Below are 20269 nucleotides of genomic sequence, written 5' to 3' on the forward strand. Positions count from 1 at the left end.
ATGTGCGATGAGGATGAAATGATGCTCGAGAGGAGGAGAAAACAGAGCAGGAGAGGAGTTAGGAGGAGAAAACAACGCAGGAGAGGAGAGAGAGAGAGCAAATGAGGAGGAGAAAACAGAGCAGGAGAGGAGGGAGAGAGAGAGAGCAAGTGAGGAGGAGAAAACAGAGCAGGAGAGGAGGGAGAGAGAGAGCAAATGAGGAGGAAAAAACAGAGCAGGAGAGGAGGGAGAGAGAGAGAGCAAGTGAGGAGGAGAAAACAGAGCAGGAGAGGAGGGAGAGAGAGAGCAAATGAGGAGGAGAAAACAGCAGGAGAGGAGAGAGAGAGAGAGAGCAAGTGAGGAGGAGAAAACAGAGCAGGAGAGGAGAGAGAGAGAGCAGGGGAGGAGTGAGGAGGAAAAAACAGCAGGAGAGGAGAGAGAGAGAGAGAGTAGGGGAGGAGTGAGGAGGAGAAAACAGAGCAGGAGAGGAGGGAGAGAGAGAGCAAGTGAGGAGGAGAAAACAGCAGGAGAGGAGAGAGAGAGAGCAGGGGAGGAGTGAGGAGGAAAAAACAGCGCAGGAGAGGAGTTAGGAGGAGGACATGGCAGGAGAGGAGAGAGAGAGCAGGAGAGGAGTTAGGAGAAGAAAACAGAGCAGGAGAGGATTGAGGATTTTTTTTTATTATCAACTTGGCAAAAAAATGTCGGTTCATCAGTCACGTTAGCGAACACAAGTGAACATTTTAGAGTAGCTGAACAACTGTTCTGGAGGTAAAGCTGTTATTGCACCAAATGACAGAAACTTCAGCAGGTTGTTATTGTTTTCAGCCAAACTCCCATATTCATGACCTTGGTAAGTTTATATCTATTAGGGTCAAAGGGTGACAAGCTTCAATTTTCAGACATGACAATTATGTTTTCATAAGATACATATCTGCTGCTTTTAGATATCATTCAGAAAAAGTCACTGTGTCGATGTGACCAAGGTCACCTGCTTGTCATCTTCTCACCCTGCTCTCCCTCACTGTCCTGCAGCTCGGACCTATTTTGGTACGGCGGTGATAACATCTTCGTTCCTGGCAAACTTCAGACGAAAAAGAGACGGAAAGAGAGAAAGAGGGAGGACCTTGTTTCTCGATGGGCTCAGTGTTTGAACCCTCGTGCCCTGGGAGTGAGTGTTTGTCTTCATGCTCACAGAATGAAGCAGATATAAAGTAGTTTACTGCTCTAACAAAAACACATCCTGTGAAATCTATGAAAAGTTATCACTTCAGAATAGAAGCAGCTGTTTTAAAACAAGCTGAACTTTGGAATAACTTTGACTGAGTATATAGAACGTGTTTGGTATTGTTTTCACATCATTTTGATCTCCTTTGGCTTTCATTTTGATGAGGTCATTGTTGTTTTTATTGTATTTGTTGAGACTGATAATGTTCTGTTAATGAGGACACTAAAGCTCCTGGTATGAAGATGGAAACAGTTTTAAAAGTTCTCTCTGGTAAACATAAAGACAGCGTGGATATGAGCTCAGGCGGCCTGTAAACAACGTTAGATATGTGACTGTAGATGTAAACAGTATTTGTGTTTAGAGATGTTTAATAATGGCGTCATGGTGTAAATATTTAAAGAGGAAGGCGAGATCGACAAAGTCCGGTCTGATTTCTGTCTGGCCTGGTTTTTGTTTTTAAGATCGGACACAGAGAGATACACCTGTGAGGATTATTGCTGTTGTAGGAAGAATGAGCAGCATTTTACACATCAATGTAGAAGAAATTCACTACTATGTAAATGTCTCTGAGTCATGATTAAACATACTTTAAACACCTGAATAGGTTAGTATTTTTACTTTTAAATTTGAATGGTGCTATCTCTCCTTTTTTTTTAATATAAACACATGATAGACTGTTAGCAGTTGCACTTAAAACATGAAGAAGAAGAGAGCAAACATTTGAAATTAACAGGAGCAATGCCAACACAAAAACAACACAACAAAGCAAAAACCTCAGACGCTAAAACAGATATCTGCAAGTTCCAGGGGACATGATTTTTCCTCTCCAACAAAGTCCGCATTTTGAATACGTTTCCTGGCTGCAGTTTTGTTCGTCTGGCTGCTTCATCAGACCTGAGCAGAAGGTATAATCTGAGCTTCGTCCAAAACTGTCAGGAGTAAACAGACCCCCTGCTGTGTGCTGAGACTAATGCTTTTCTATCTATGACCTTTCATTCCTCTCCAGGCGAGCCCGCTATCGCTTCTCCGGCCTCTCTGTAGACAGCAGGGATTGTTATTTAAATGTCATTCCTATATTTGACTTGGCAACCCTGCAGACCTTTCACTTTTTCATTGTCTGCACTGTGTTTGCATTTGTTTTTTTTTTCCCCGTGCAGGTGCGTGTAGATGATTCCAGACATCTAGGCTTGTTTCCAAGTGTGTCAGCCTCTATTATATGTACAGACATGCTTTCTGTTTCAAATATATCTGCTGCTGCATATTTACATGGAAACTGAAATATTGTTCATGAATGTTGAAAGCTTGGGAACCTCTAACACACCTCATCTCAGCCAAGAACTACATTAGTTCAGCCGGTAGGCAAAAAAATCACTTGAACTCAGATTAAAATGATACACTCTCTATCTCTGATCTCACTTCAGAGGCTGCACAGGTGCAAAATCAAGCCTGCTAAAGAAAAAACAATTCTACCGTGTGTGTTTTTCCTTGTCTTGTTTTATCGCTTTATCTCTAAAAACGCAGAAAAATCCATTTCCATAAACACTCTTTTCTTGGAAATTATTGTGGAAAGTCAAGTTTTCTCTGTCATCTTCCACCAACATCTTCAAACTTTAACGTCTGACCTTGTCTTCAGCCTCCTCTCTCGTAAGAACGACCTCTTCTCAACCCTGCCACGGCTCACTGCTTTTTCTGCTGATTTCAACAAGGATGCTTTTGAACTTGACAGCTCTTTGACTCTGTGTCCTCCGTTCCATCTGGTGTTCTCTATGTTTCTTCTACTCCTCCTCCTTGTTCTGCTGTTTTGTTGTGGTTGTCTAAACTCTCAATAATTTGTTACAAACGTCCCTCAAATCTCTTGCTTCACCTCCCCAAAAAAGAAAACATTCACATCATGATATGTTGTATTCGTCAGTTGTCCCTGGGTCTAATTATTCCTTGTTCTAATGTAGCGTCCAATTTTATGTCACCAGGAAGCAGCAGGAGGTGATGCATACAACATGTGCTTATATCAGATCCAAGATGGCAGATGTTAAACTGAGAGCAATGCCGTCAGAGGGCCTCATATGGGCCCGTGCAGCAACACGTGAGCTGGTTAAAAAACTGAGCTATGTGGAGATAGATACGCTGATTAGCGTCACTGCTGCAGCACCTTGTCTTTGACCCTCTGATATTGATTATCTCATGCATGTCCGGACTCATCCTGCCAGGTAATGTTTTGGCTAAATGATCTCGGAAATATCTGCAATCAGTCACACTACACAGATGTTCAAAACTCTCCCAAGCCCGGAGATCTGGAACTACAACTGCTATCGTCTTTGTGTGTGTACACACTCCTCTGCTCCTGTCCTGATTAAAATGTTTACTTGCTGCCTTATGGAGAGAATCGTCCTCTGGCAGTGTCTGTGTCTGTGGACAAACTGTACACTAAGACAGTATGTAAATCTGCAGTAAAAACAAAGTTTCCTGCTTTAAAGCAACACCTCTGAATCAAATGATGTCTTATGTGTTCCCAGCGACGTTTTCCAGCTCCTCCTGGGTGTGCCCAGGCTAGACGGGATATCCAATCCCTGATCACATTGTCACATTGATCATATTTTTTCCCTTTCATACTGTACCACACAGTACCATTATCATATCATATCATTAAAAAATGTTGGATCCTTTTAGGATGTTTTTTTTTGTGATTGACAGATGCTTACGGGGCAAAAAGACAACTAGGACAGAGACATAACAATGGAGACCGAACCTGACATTCAAATATGGTCAATTCTGCTTCCAAAACCAAAATGGAGACTACAAAACTGCTAAATTCTCGGCTTCCAAGACGTAGTTCACAAACCAGGTGTGCAACACTTTTTGCAACAGAGATCAAACCCAATGAAACATTTCTCTACAATCCTTCTCCTATACTCTCGGTTTCAAATCTGACTGGCCGTCTGACATTCAGAGAGCACTTGTCTCGTTCTGTCAGGCGAAGGGAGGAAGTTGTGTGAGGAATGTTGGCTTTGTTGGACAAAACAGGGAGCGCTGTGGACAGGGAAGTGGGTGGTTTGGTTTCTGGATGACCTCTCTGAACGCATGTTTCTCCCACTTGCTTTCCAATTGGTGCAGATTCAAGTAGCTAAAGTCAAGAGTTTATTGGTCGGGGTGCCAAGCCTGTCAAAATGAGACTTTCTTTCCAGCACCTGCTGAGATCCCAGATCTTTTATTTCTTTTTAATCACTTTAAGTTATAAGTCTGTTTTCACTTAAATGTTACTTATTGACAGAAGGAATACTTACACATCTCATCATTATTGATTACAAAAACCTAATTCACTTAAATGACAGCATAAATACAAGGGGGAAAATGGTAGCTTAGTGTTGTTGTGTTTTAATCATTCATTGGTCTAATTTCTTTATTTTTTTTTACGCATGTGGTTTAACTGCACAGCGGGAGTGCACAAAAAACTTTTGTTGCTTCAGTTCCTTTGGGTGTTTTCCATAGACTGTATAAAGAACAGAAAGTGCGAGTGTTTTTAGAGCTTCCCCTACTGACTGGCTGCAGTATCGGTCATAAGCCCCGCCTCCTCCATGTTAACAGATGGAACACGGGTCAAACTTTGAAATCCAAATAGACGTCAAATACATTTTTCTCACACATGGCTTCTGTCATCCCATTTAATTTCTATCCTGCTGATTTATGTCTTAGCGTTGAATTCTCTGAGATGTTTAGCTCTTTGCTTTGGGTCAGCAGAGTGAAGGAGAAACGGCGAGTGGAAAAGTAACAAACGTAACAAACACAAATACAAGAGTCATTCAACTTTCCATAATAGTCAAAGTCTGGTTTAAACTGACACGAGTCTGTTTAGTTGTGAGAGTCCGTACAGTCCGTATGTAATTTTTCCGGGAAGTTTAAAGCGTGTTTTTGTTAGCAGAAACTGCAGTTACAGCAGATCCCAACTGCGAAATTCTCCCCTTCTTGTTTTTGATTTGTCTGTGAGGGAGAAGTGACATGTAAGAGCGCGATATTGTTGCAAAAGCTGAACTGTTTTCAACTGAGAGTGCTGTGAGGACATGGATATGAAACAGCTTGCACAGAGGGTGTTTTTTACTGAACGCTGAAAATGCAGAGCTGCATCGTTCTTGTTTTAAAAATGGAAGTGTCCGGCTCAATGTCCTAAGTGGACACAGACCTTAAATATGTTTTTTTCTTTTAATCACCACCAAAGATTTGGACAATTCCTGAAAAATATTTCTCCGCAGTGTCATCGTGTGTGCTGCCTGTGAAATGAAGCAGGGTGTGTAAACAGCGGATAGGTCACAGGGTTAACAGGACAAACACTGAACGAGAGTAATAAGCATGCTGACAATCTAAATTGCATCCCAGCAAATAGGCTGGTGAGTGACAGCTGGTGAACTCTGTATCCCCTCACACCCGCTGGGCTGGGAGCCAATAAAAAAGCAGAAAGTGGGTCAGCGTGGTAGATTAAACTCTCACCAGGGATTGAAACATGCCAGAATATTATTTGTCCTTCTTTTATTGTTCAGTTTGTCAGATATGAACAGAATGGGGACCTAAGCCTCTCGGGGCCACTTACAATGATTATATTAATCAGATTTCAGGGTATTTGGGGATGAAATCCTCTCAGGGATTTATTGAGCTGATGAAAACTGGAAATTGTTCCTCTGTGGTGCTTAAAATGTTATATCGGATTATGTGATAACTGTTGTTCAAATACAATGAAATCCTGCGTACAGTACAGATGGGTCAAAGGTATAAAAGTCAAGTAATTGACAAGGATTTAAACCGATATCCCCAAACCAAACACACATTTGTCAAACAGACCTTTTTTTTTCATTGTGAGCTGAAGAACAATATTTATATATTGTGAATGAACAGATAACAAAGGAGGAGAGTTATTTAAAGAATAAATCCTTTTATAGTAGGAAAGTTACATTACTACTAGTAGTTTATTTTGGTAAATATGAACAATTCCCAACATAATCACACATGAAAGTGTCATAAAGATACAACTCAATGAAAAAGAAGGATTCAATTTAAGGAAAAACTAAAATACCGACTGAGAAGATGTCGACTCGAGCTTTATTCTGCGATGCCGTCAAATTTTTTCCATAAATTATACTGGAAAGAAACTACAAAAAATCCCTCATAATGTGTAATTACCCATCAATTTTCACTTTCTCTGTCTATCTCTGGCTTAGTCTACATCAACAAACAAAAGTTCTGTTTGGCTAACATTAGCATTAGCTAGTTAATGATGTGCGTTAAAGTAGCAAAAGTTGGCTAGCGTTAGTACACCTCACTGGCTTAATAGCAGGTTGGCTCTAGCTCTCTCAAGCATCAGCTCAATAGAGCCACAGAGCAGCTGAGATGGAAAGTTTAAGACAAATGTCGGTATTTTCTCAAACTCAGATTAAAAGACGACATCTGTGCTGGGTACAAACACAGAAGAACCCTCGGTTAGACAGAACAGTTGCCTTGCTGTTTTTCTGGCTGAACATAAATAACATTAAATAATGTTTATTTATTGGGGGGGAGCCTTGAAGGTGGTTTGTGCTCCAAAGTTGGGTGTGGTCAGTGGTTAGCTAAACGTCGGGGTTGGGGAGAGGGTGAGCTGGTGCTGAAGTGATAGCCTGATGTGGCTTCTCCTGCCGGTCTGCCCTCTACTCAACCATGCAAACATTTGCTGTGTGTCATTCAGTGACATTTGAACTTGAGCGTTATAAGTTCCAGACTTGCAGGAGTTGCTGTGTGAGACTCCCTAAATGTTGCGCTGGATCGCCCTCAGTGTTCTAATCAGCCTTCACATTTTCTGTCATTGTTCAAAAGATTCTGTCAAAAAAGAAAGGGTTAACATGACTCCTGTTTGAAAACAACCCTTGTAATCCTAGTTTAGGGTGAGTTTATAAAAAGGTTAAAATATCTTTGTGTGTCGATGGAGAGTTCATGTTGTCACATCATCGGGAGGTTCCGTCTCTTCCTCACACAGGAGGCAGCACAGGTTTCAGTCCAGATTCTCATCGTCTCACACCTAGACTCCTGCATGATGCTCCTGGCCTGTGTACCTCTTAAAAGGCTTTAAAAGCTTGTGAACATTTAACATCTTTAAGGACTGTTGAGCCGTGAACAAAGCACCCAAAACATAAAAATAACTTTAAATCCATGTGGACGATTTTCCAACATTACAGAGTTATTCAGCAGTATTCTTGTAAAACACGTTGTTCTTTATCATACGCCTACAGAGCAATAGACATGGCTCAGTATGGCCGTTACATTAAACTCTGACTGTGTTATGTAACCATGATGTCACTTACAATGTCGACTCCATTAGCCATCTGGGCGACCTTAAGGTCTTGGCTGAGGCGTTCTCCTGTGCTTTCTTATTTAATTTACGAAAACAATGTTGAACAGAATCGGCGCAGTATGGTGGGTTACGTCACTAATTATGCAACATATGGCACTTATACCCAAAGCCGCCTTTAGGCTGTGACAGCACGCCTGATTGGCCCGACTGTCAAATAAAATCTGGGCAGAGGATCATGGTGACATATTCAGGCAATGGAAAGTTTACAGGAACAGAGGGGTGAGGGGTTCAGACTGAGAACATGAGAAAATATGGAGGGAAGAGGCGGATTTGGATGGATTTTAGACCCTGGCTAATAAATCCCATAATGGGGTCGCTGTAAAGTTAAGAGAAGAACATGTTAGGTCAGATAAAATCCCTTCATATGGGAATATGAATGGACATAATAAAGAATAAACTCTAGACCTGCCCTTTCTTGTAAAGGGTCTAACGTTTGTTAGTGCTGTACAAATAAAGATTGATTGATTAAATAAATATGAAATCTCTTTTAACTTCTAGCAGCTGATTTTCTTTTAACATGCAAAAGGGTTGGGAATCACAGAGTAACTACATAAAACAGGTTGTGATTCAATATCTGATACATGGCTCACGATAACTGTAATGTCACAATACAGCGTTCCTGTGATTATTGATTTAATGTTAGGACGGCTGTCAATGTTAATGTCTAAATACACTTTCTTCATCTACAAACTTTGACTTTTTAACTTTTTTTTTTTTTACACAAATTATTCATAATATTATCCTTTCACCTTTCAATAAACACAGAACTTCATTCACCATACAAACCATGATGAAGTCTCAGAAGAGAAAGGTGGACCAATCAGCAGAAAGCGACCAAGTGGGTCATTCTGGACTGAAGTGATAACATGATAAAAAACCTTTGTTTGATCATGAAGCCTGATTTTCCTCTACAGTTCAGTGCATCGGTGTCTTTGACGGTGAAAAAAACTGTTTTCTTCTGTTTATGGCCAATAAGCTTCCATTCACATTACCCCCATTCATGCCATAAGAACCACCCTGAGGAATCATGAAGTTGTGACGCAGTGAATCAAATTCCATGAGAAAACTGTTTAGAGCGCCATATTTTTTTGTTCAAAAAGCTAAAATTGTATCACATGTATCAAGACATCTATATATCGCTATATTCTGTCCATGGCTAATATGCATGCTGGGACTTTTCCTTACATAAAATAACCTTTTCTGTATTTTTTCAGCCTTTTCAATCTATCCAATCATTCTTTTTGGCACAGATTAGTCACATCCTTTTTGTCCGCATGGGAATCCCAAGATGTTCAAAGGCCACTGGGATGTTCAGGAATATCCCTCCCACTTATTCTTGGTCTGCCCTCTCATCCCTCCCAGCTGGATTTACCCAGAATACCTTCAGAAAAAGGAGTCCATGACAGATTCTAAAATGACTCTTGTTCCATTTCTTGTTATTCTTTGAGGTAAGAAACACAGCTCATCATCTGAGGTGATGTAGCACTTTTTAATTGAAGCTCTGAGGCAGAACTTCAGGAGCAGAAACTTCACCATGCCAACCATTCTGGGATTCCTCTATTAAAAAAGCTTTCCATTGCTGTCACTCTCATGTCCTTCTTCCTCTTTACGGTGGTCCTTAGGTGGTCTGCCATTCCTGGATGCTAAGGCAAATATCCTTTTGAAGCCTCCTGAAAATGTAGACATAAACAATTGGATTGTAATCACAATCCGTCCTCGCACAGAAATTGAGTATATACTATCATGCGAGTGTTTATGGTGACAGCTGATCTCATAGCCTCATCATTTACTTCAAAGCATCCTATTGGCCAAATCCTCCCTCTGTAAGCCGCATTTGCAAGGGCATTTGCAACCCTCCTCTATCCCAGTTCATCCTTTAATACTGTTCTGACTTTATCAATGCCATGCTGTTGTCATTGATGCCTGCTCTCTTTGAGGTTTTTGCTGCCTCTCTTCCTGCCTTAGGCTCTCCTTGTATGCACGGGAAGGTCAGGAATGTGTGCTGTTCCTGCCTAATGCTTTCCATGTAAGCACGTGGAAGAGCGGGGAGATCCCAGAACAGAGGATTACTGCCAAATATAAATCGTGCAATAAAGTATTTTATTTCTTGACAAAATGGTCCTGACTGCAATATCTTTCACAAATGAATGTCTAATGATTGTTCTTATGCTTCTAGCTAATGGTCGTTGTTCCAAAGAAGAAAAGAAAGTACATTTTTGCTTCCAACTCTGAGTCACTTCTTGGACAAGTACTTTTATTTTGGCCATATCAAAACTTTTGGAAACCCATGCTAGGGGGCTTTAAAAAGGCCTGAGTGTGGTCAACAGTGAAGCTTATGTAAGAGGGTTGGAGGTCGTGAAGATAATGGCCGCCCATGACTCGGTAATTAGAAGGAAAGCACACACGTCTGCTGCTGTTGGAGAGCAGGCCAAGCACTTCAAAAAATACCTGCCAAGACCTCTTTCTGGGGTCATGCTATGAATCACTTGATTCAAAAGATATAATAAATCTCAGCGGAGCATGTTGGGCAAATATTCCCAGAGGGGAATCCGTCAATCCGTTTAATTGTAAGACTTCACAAACATTTTAAAATGTTGGCTTATTGTTCCCCTATGTAGAAAGATATTTAATTTGAAGAATTCTGTTTGAGAGACAGGTCTGGATTTCCATTTTATTCCTGTAGTACTTTATGTATTCATATATGTTTGGTTTCATTTTGTCTTCATCATTGATAATATTTAGTAACGTTTCATTGTGCTTTCATCGTATGTTACAGAAGAGAATAGCAAATCGGTCCGTCAAGTTAAATGAGGTCATGTTTTAGTTTCTGTCCATCAGGTGTCATTGAGTGCATAGTTCTATAATTAGTTATATAACACTGTTTGTGTGTGTGTCCCTTTATACGGTTTAGTTGGTAATAATTCAGACTGATGGTTTGTGTGGAGGTAAATTACACACTGACTGAGCAGAGCAGTGACTGATTATCTCTCTCTATGGTGTGACTTTTTGGAATGTCCAATCATGAATATTTCTGAATATTTCAGCTATATTTCTGAAGGGAACAATTTACCTGGAGCGCTGTGTAGCAAGTAAAGCCTGCTCTAAATATAAAAACACAAAAATGTCACACATGTCATGGACGCAGCCACCCTATAAAAAAATGTATCTAAAAAAGATACAAACAATACAAACACACCAAAAAGTTCAGTTCAGTTATAATAAATGTTGTGCAGAAAGCTATAGGCCCCAAACTGTTACTTGTCAGCTTTTAGCCTCTTAACCTTGTAACCTTATTAGTTAAATAGGTGAGTTATAAAAACAACGTAGCACCTGTACAGCAGTCATGAATAGAAGAAATCCTATGGGGACAAAAAATAAATCGCTTATTAAGGTTAAGAAGGTTATCAAACGGCACAGACTAGCTCCATGGTTCAACTCAGAAACCGTACTCGAAAACAAGAATATGGCGCTCGACCAAAACGGTAGAATCTCGTTTATTTTGGCAGGATAGTCATAATAAATATATGAAGGCTCTACGTCACGCTCGAGCTGCCTACTACTCCTCTAATCTAGGAAAACAAAAGCGATCCTAGATACCTGTAGCCAGGCTGACAGAGAGTCATAGCTCCATTGAGCCTTGTATTCCTTTAGCCCTCAGCAGTAATGATTTCATGAGTGAACTATAAATAGGAACAAAAGGGAACACTTTATTCTTTGTACATGACTCACCTACGTGTTAATCATCACAGAGGGACATGGGGTGCATGTGTTGATGGGTGGGAGGACTTTGTGCTTTTGAAGCCTTGATGTTGAGCTGAGGTGGTCTCAGTGGGTTCTTGATGCCTTTACCTTTCAAAGGTCATGGCATCATCCCAAACCTCATCTACCGTCTACCTCTCGTGTCTGTCCATGTTTCACCTGAGATTGAGCGCATCCTTGATCTTATTCTTCACCGGTCCACTTCAGTCAAGTCCTTACTTTCTCCACCATCAAGGGAGGGTGAAGTAAAAAGGTCAGAGATTACAAATGTTGTAAGAACTTCAGAGATAGAGCAGTATGAAATCAGGTTTAAGGGAACTTTGCCATGCTGTCAGGGCTAAAAGAATCACTTTAGCAGCTGCCTCTTGGGGTCAAGATCTGCTTTTAAGGGATCCTTCAGATGGAAGTTCCTTGTTTCAAGGGATTTCCTGAGAGATGGTTTCGGGTTCCCCCTGTTACTGAGAGTGGAAAAAAGAGTCTTCAAAGCCTTATTGGTTCATTTTATGGGGGAAGTGGATAAGAGCGTTGGTGGTGATAACAAAGGGCTGGATGAAAGTTCGGCCTAATCTGTTTCTTTTAATGCCAGCAAAGGTCAGACTTCTGCGGCCTCCCACCCACCTTCACCTACACACATGAAAGAGACCCCGATACAAAAGCTTGCACAGCGGCATGTGCGAAAACAGCAGGGGAAAGTATTCTGAAGTTCCCCATTCACATGAAGAGTGAATGATTGGGTACTCTTCTGAGCACGTCTGCACAATTACTTTAATTTTCATTTTTGTTGATATTATGTGTTTCATTGATTCTGTGCTTCAGAATTGTTTGTATTATTCGTGCTACAAAAGTGGGTGAGTTTTCGGGGCTGTGCAGAGTTTTGTTCAAAAGCGAGCTGAAGGCAGGAATTCAATAGAGTCCGCATCCTTTGTAGAAGAGAGAAGTCCCTCCAAGGTTGGAAGAAGATGTGCATTGAGAAAAAGGCACGACTCTGAGAGGAACAAGCAACAACCTTTTGTTTTTTAAAGTAGCAACCAAACCTATAGGTACAAGAAAAACATGGGATTTCTCTCAATAGGCTTGTTTTTCACAGCCAAAGCTCTGAAGCAGCCTCTTCCATTCACTTATGATTGACAGGCGTCATTGCGTGCCCCATTGAAATGCTGATCAATCATGTTACCAACTTTCAACCAATGACTAACTTAGCATCTCTGAAGTTAAGAAAAATCTATTTTACGAAATAGTTTGTTTCTTTAGTAAAAATTAAAGTGGCATTATAAATCAGTTTATTTCACTGATTTATTTTTTATTTGAGGCTGTACAATCTCACATATCAAGACTCAGCTTTCAGCTACATTATGCTCCATGCATGACTGCATGAGACACTAACTACACTGCTCTGGAGGATGTGCAGTATTTATTCAGCGGATGTTTTGCAGACTTTTAAATGTTTCTCTAATTTGAATTTGCATTAATTGCATGTGGCCTCTGCTTTCTGGACTACCTCTAAATGAAGCGATACATTAGTTCAGGCAGAACAGTGAAGTCATGAAACCTGTCAGCTAATCAGCATGTTGGTTTTAAAATGATCCAGTCACATTCAGACATGTCACTTTTGAAGTTATGCACTGATGTCACTTTTTTACATTACACCAACACCCTCAAACCCACAGAGTAATGACACATCTATGATTGCACATTTTTTGCTAATCAAGCTGCCTTTTATGTTTTCTGTCAGCGTAAATACAGCATGACATTCAAACACAATTATGTATTCTGTGTAAAAAACACACACATGTACATGTACATACATGTATGCAAGACAAGTTGTGTTACAACTATTTTTCTTTCATTATGGAATACAATACTTGGAAATAAGTATTGGCTAAATGTGCAACGAATCACAAATATTTAGTTTGGCTCACAAATATTTGTCAATGATCGGACTGGCCAAAAAGAAGAAGATACTTTTTCAAGGAAGCAAGTAGGCCTACATGAATCTTAATAGTGTATCACATCCTCAGTTTTGGGGCTGCAGCATGGTGCAGTGTTTAGCGCTGTTGCCTCACATTAAGGAGGTCCCTGGTTTGTGCATGTGCGGGTTCTCTCAGGGTACTCCAGCTTCCTCTCACAGTCCAGAGACATGCTCATTAGGTCAATTGGTGACGCTAAATCACCCGTAGGTGTGAATGTGATTGTGGCTGATTGTCTGTCTCTCTATGTCAGACCTGTGATTGACTGGATAACAGTCCAGGGTGTACCTGGCCTCTCGCTCAATGATCAGCTCCAGCCTCCCCACGACCCCAAATGGGAAAAGCGGTATAGAAAATGGATGGATCCTCAGTTTTATTTACTATACACATTGCAACACACTTCCCACAATCGTCACACTCTTCTTCTAACACTGCAGCTTGGTACTGCTACTGCTATGGGTGCTATTCAATTTTCAGGGGGGCAAATTATGATATCGAAATGGTGCACTGAGTGGCATACTTGACGATACTTTACCACTTATAGACAGTATTGGAAGCATTTTGAATATTGATGTCAATACTGAACAACTTACTTTAAACATGGACTCATTTGCATACGTTGGTGGAGTCACACTCACCCACGTAGTCTGTCTTCTTCACTGTCTCTCTCACAGGTATCTCCATCTCTGTTTTGTTGCATAATTGTCAGTCCTCTGTGCTCCAACACGTAAATCTTTTCTCCTGTTATGTAACTGAACTTTGTTGGAGGTCTTACATTCTCCTGAGCTGCGCCTGCAATTTGTGGTAGTCAGATGTAAAGCTGTCAAACAAAAAAACTGAAATGTTTTTCTTTAAATGGCTGTGTACCTTTACAGGGTCCCGTAAACCACCACACATCATATTTTGGGGGTTGTAGCTTGGGAGAGATGATGCCGTAACAGGCTTGGTTCTTTTACAACAGCTACTTCCATCACATGGGATAGGACTGTAAAATAATATGAAAGTTGGCATGGAGTTACTCCTCTGTCAGGCCCATTATTTTCTGATATTTTTCACAAATAGAAACTTAATCAACATCAGATGGAGGATCCTGTGGGGCTTTAAAAGGGGGTTTACTCATGCCTGCTTTTCACTGCAACATTGAGCTGCAGGAAGTGTGTCAGAAAAACAATATGTGGGAATATCACCAGGGTTCCTCTGCAGGGAGTTGAATGCTTTGCAGAGTGGGTCAGCAGTATAACCCAGGGAAAAAAAATACAGCTAATTGCTGTTTTGACTGAAATTCGCAAATGGGAGAGCTCTTATCAGGCTTGACCTCATTGTGCAGAGAGCTACGAGATGGTGGAGGAATCTCAGTGAGGAGCCAAGCTTCCCTGAGTTTCTTTTATCATCCTGAAAACAAAAGAAAACATTCATGTTGCTAAGAGGGAAACTGAAGGTGTGAACTGCACCTGTAAAGTCAGCAGGATCTGTAAGGGGGCTCCTAAAAGTTTGAAAGTGGTTATTTTATGGAGGAAGATAGCTTTCTAAATGATGCAACATCAAGGGGCTAAAAACTGCACTTCCTCAAGTGGCCAATGCTGCTTCAGTAACTAAATCCCAATGGGGATATATAAGTCTGATTTTACTCCAGGTGTAAACATCTTTACAACCATTTGGTCCTTCAAGATTGTTGCTGAGGACTGCTAAGAGGCTGAATTTTAACCAACCAACCGTAGCAAATTAATTCACTAAATATCACTAATCTGCCTTGTTTGTGTTGTTGGTGTTATTTGGGGGGTATTAAATCATTGGACAAGTAATATACCTTCAGAAGTGGTTAAGTGGTTATTTGTATGAACAGATTGTCCTAAAATGATGTGTTGTTACATCCTTTCCTGCTTGTTGTGCAGTCTTAGCCAGCAGTTAGCAATAAAGGACTTTGAGGCAGCTGTTGGTTATAGGAGAGTGGGTCATTTCTCAATCTGAAGTTTGGTGTATCATCAGTGTATTAATGTGTGTTTAGGTGAGTGTGACATGTTGTGTAAAAACACTTTGAGGAAAAGCATCACACAGTCTTTTTTTTAACCACTTTACCATTTACTTCTGGCTATGTCTTTCTTTCCTGTGTGTTGCCTGTGTGTTACAGTCCAACTAGCAACTTGAGAAGCAAGAATGGAGGGATATGCTAGCTGCACTTGCATACATAAGTCTGACACAATTTAAAGCTGAATCATTGTCTGCAGGATTTAATTACAGTGGATTTCCTTCTGCCCCTTTTGCACTCCACAATAGCCATTATTGTTGTGTAACTTGACTGGTTGCCTGCTAAATGAATTGTAGAATTGTAGAACTTGACTTGTTGATTGTTTTGCTTTAGTCCGTTTCATGTGTGAGATAACGTTGACATGTGCAAATCTTGCAGTTTCTAATCCTACAGTAAGCAAAACTACTGATCTTTGAAAATTGATTAAGGGTTGATGAGGGGTCGTTGATTATGTCGGACTGCCACTTCCAACAATGAGAATACGAGTGTGGGTGAGGTGAACAACCATCAAGAGGACTGTTTGAAAAAGCTGCACTAATATAATAAGTTAGCACAGTGAGCTAGTAGTAAGCTTCCTCTTAATGTGACGTGTGCATTGAGCTGGAGTAAGCTAGTTTATTGGATCTAAAGTGAACGTTCCAGCCCCCCCAATCACTTCATTACACGCTATTGCTGTGCAACATTTGAACCCAGGAGGACCTTCTTGTTGTGAGGCTGCAGAGGTTACACTGAAATCTGGAGGTGACCCAGTTCCACGAAGGAAGCTAAGAGCCCTGCAGAAAATCCTCCCGTAGCATAACCTGTCTTCTTATCTGTGTGATTGACAAATGTTTGTCAGAAATTACAGTTTTTAGAGCCTAAAAGAGACTGCCCCAGATGTTTCTGCCAGAGGTGAATGTAGATCATCCAGAAGTTGAAGGTTCAGCTTCTGACCTACAAAACTCCACACAAATGAGCAGAGACATGAGATCATCCATATCTTACAGTTTATCAAAAGCACCTGGTCTTCATGTAGAGTGCTGTGCAGTTTTCTTGCGTTAGAGTTACCCCTGCGAGAAATGAGCCCCTCACCCTGGTGTGATTTGCTCTGCTTCTGCTCGACCAGCACAGAATATGAAACCATAGCTGTATGTGATCCCACAGCCACCGCAGTTCTACATTTTCAAAACGGATCAGTATGTGAAGATGAGCAGTCCAAACACAAAGCTCAAAGATCTGGAAAAGCTTTGCATACCTGCCTTTTGGATGATTTAAATGTCATCACATACCATTTGATTTTCATTCAGACATGCTTTTGATTTGTAGCATATTTCTCCTTGAGACATACATTACATATAAAGTGCTTTCTACAAACACACATAGGAGAAGATCGATTCAGGACGTTTAAAATCCTTAATCTACCTCGGAAGTGTGACTGGCAAAGATAGAGGGACAGATGCAGGACTGGGAACTGGGAAGAGCTTTTGTTACACTAAAGCCCGTCTTGAATCCTAAAGTATAATGCCAAACACCAAATTCACATGCGCATTCACATCAGTGTAGAATCATGGATGCTCTAATGTTCAGAGATAACAATGGAGAAGTACAAAAATCCTCCACCAACAAAACCAAAGACACACCAGCCAAACACCACAAGAAATTAAGATCTGCAAAGATCACAAACCAAGAGAAATAAACTCCCAGATGAGGAAAAGGAAGTACGGCTGGATCGGAAACTCAAGACCCATGTAACCAGACTGGCTCTGACATGGAACCCACAAGAGACGTGAAAACAAAGAAGGCCCACAAACAGCTGGAAGACAGAGAGACCAAGAAACTTAAGAACACTGCGATGGAGCTCAAGAAGGCAACGCAGGATTCAGATGATGGGGATTGTGCAAGTATTAAACTGTAAAGATTTATTTCCTGAATCATGACTTCAGATATTTCTGATTAAACCTGTGATGGGAAATTCAAAGGCCTTGGTCAAAAGCAGTGCTCAGGAAGTTAACTGGCACCTCTCCAGCTGCCAGACCAATTTCCAGATTTGGTCCACACCACAACTTGAATGGGCCAGCCTACTGTTCCCAACCCAAGTCCCTGCAGGCTGAGCTACTGCCATCCCTACATTTTGCCGACTTGAAAAGTTGAACCTAACCCCTGAGTATATGAGCAACTGCTACACAACTGTATTGAATATGTGATTCTGATTTTTATGCAGAGCAATGGTCTAATAATCGTGACAGATCATTGTTGTGAAGTAGAACAGACTTACTAAGAAAAGCAGAAGGTTGCTAGGGACAGGGCTCTTATCACAGACTCTGGAGAACTAGGAAAGCGGTTAAAAGATCCCAAAACTGTCTGCTATGACAGAGAAATTGTCAAAATTGGACCATGAATTAAAAAAAAAAAAGTTGAGCCCGCTTTGGGATCTCTCTGAGGCAGAAAAACTCAATCAGGTGCTGCACTGATTCATGTGGACCTGTTTACCTTATTTCACTTCAGTTTAATGTGAGTAATACTTAGCTCATTTAATGACGGCTACAGAGTTAACAGTAGGTATGGACACTAGGGAAGTAGCCTTGTAATAAACCCTTCAGGGTGAGAAAAGATGCCTCCACTTTGAGTGGGGGTCCTGTTCATCCTGTCGGTGTTCCATCCCCTCCCTCTTCATTATCCCATTGACTCATAGCATCATAAATCCATCCATAGGGAACACATAACTAAATAGATCAACACCAAACCCCTGCCAAAACTTCTTGAACATTTTCCCGCAGGCTGACTAGCCTGCAGGTAAACCACCAGCCAGGTATGCGGAGACATAAATACCAACACACAGGACACACAGAGTTCAATCCAGCATTATCAGAAAAAAAAGGAATATTTCTAAAGATGCCCCTGGCATTTCTGGTCCAGTTCACTCCTTTCAAAGGATCTCTGCTGTTATCTTCTGACGGCTGCATCACTCATGTTTGACAGCTGGCTGTAACTTTCCGCAAACTTTTTGACTTCCGTCACGCATCACCTCTTAGATCAGAGAAACATACATCATTGTTGTTGATGCATTCATGTCAGTGCCTTGCTCAATGGCAACTCAACAGTGATCAGGAAGTGAACTGGCACCTCTTCAGTTACCAGAGCAATTGCCAGACTTGGTCCGGACCAGTACTTGAACCAGCGACCCTTCAGTTTTAAAACTCAAGTACCTACAGAGGGAGCTACTGGAGCCTTACTGATCTACTAAGCCCCAGCTGCTACATAAACAACTTAATAATCAAAGATCAACTCAGAAACATATTGAACTAAACATAACAACACACAATCCTTCACTGAGAGACACGGCGATCCCAACTCCAAACGCCTCTCTCCTCCTGAAGTCAGCACTGGACTTTTAAGCACCAAGTTGAGTAATCTGTACCTTCACCTGGGCTGTGTCCGAAATCACTCCCTATTCACTACAGAGCATTATATAGTGAACACACCATTCTGCAGTGGTGTCCGAATTCTTAGTGAGCATGATCATACCATGGTCCAGTCATTGTATCCCACAATGCATTGTGAAAAGTAGTGTACAGCCGATGGTCACTATCCAAGCAATATATACCATCATGCATTGCGGTTCAAAGTTTTTTATTGGCAGAGAGAGCCGTTTGACTCGACTGCTCCCATACAAACATGAGGAGGGGCCAGCGTGAACACAGAAACACTATAAAGGTCATATTTGGAGCATTTCCACAGAAATGTACAAGCTGTCTTCATAGAGAGTAAAAGATTATCAGCGGATTAATTGACAGACACAAGAACAGAGTTTGTAGGCATAAATAAAATGTTGTTATTGATCCTGAACTGGAGTTAAGCTGCACGTTTTAGTTGCGCAACAACAATGACGTCACTCTCAGCGGACGGCGAGTGAGCTGAGTGAGTGCACTATATAGTCCACTAAATATAACTCATTATATAGTGAGTAGGGAGTGGGGAATGATTGTGTGATTTGGGACAGAGCCCTGGACAGAGCTGGAGACAACGGAAGGAGAGAAGGGACAAACAGCACAGGGAAACATACAGCCGTAACAGTAGTTATAAAGGTTGATGCAAGGAGAAGATCCTGACAGGTTTCCGCCATATTAGCTAAATTAATCCATTCTTAAGCAACAACAGAGCAGATGTTTGATTGGAGACAGTAAAGAGAAACATTACAGCACTGCTTTACGTCACTCGCAGGTCTATGTAACCTCAGGGAACCAGGAGGGGTTTGGGTTTCTTTGAGATTTCTAGGAAGAGAGAGATATTTAACATCTCTGTAAAAACACCGTCATGAAAAGTTATAGGAATATAAAAGCTGCTCTGACACGCATGTTGTCGTTATCTGATGAATATGTCCATGGAGCCCAAACACCAAAAGACGGTCTTTTAAGGAAACTTATGAAGATCAGGTTTAACATTTTATTGGAGAAATTCTGATTATGTAACAAAGTTGTGCTTGGTTTACATCACCTAAAGTGCCAAAGCAACCTGAGGAGCAGCAGACCGGCAGAGCCACATCACCAGTAAACATTTAAATCTTACATGGTGGACTGCTGGAAAATATGTTCAGAGTAAGTGTACAAATCTGAGTCTTTTGAGGATTTAGTCTATAATTTAGCCTGTTTTGACGTCCCAGAATTTACATAAGGGCCGACCTGACTGCTGATGTTCTGGTTCTTGTTGTATTGTGTGTTAATGTCTTTCAGAAGGAGATTATAAATTAAAGTTAGAAAAACAATTTCAAAGCCGCAGTTGATTCTTGTGTTTGTACATTTTGCTCTCCATTTTTCCAGGCGGTAAATTTCCATATCAGATTTGCGCTCATAAATCAAAAGTCTTAAACAAACTTTCCTGGTTGCTTCAGACCGCAGTCAGTGGGGAACCAAGAAGTCATACATAAATTATCTCGTAAACTTTGAGACTTGCGTAATCTTACGACTCCT

This window comes from Labrus bergylta, chromosome 13, assembly GCF_963930695.1.
Source record: "Labrus bergylta chromosome 13, fLabBer1.1, whole genome shotgun sequence".
Lineage (NCBI taxonomy): Eukaryota > Metazoa > Chordata > Actinopteri > Labriformes > Labridae > Labrus > Labrus bergylta.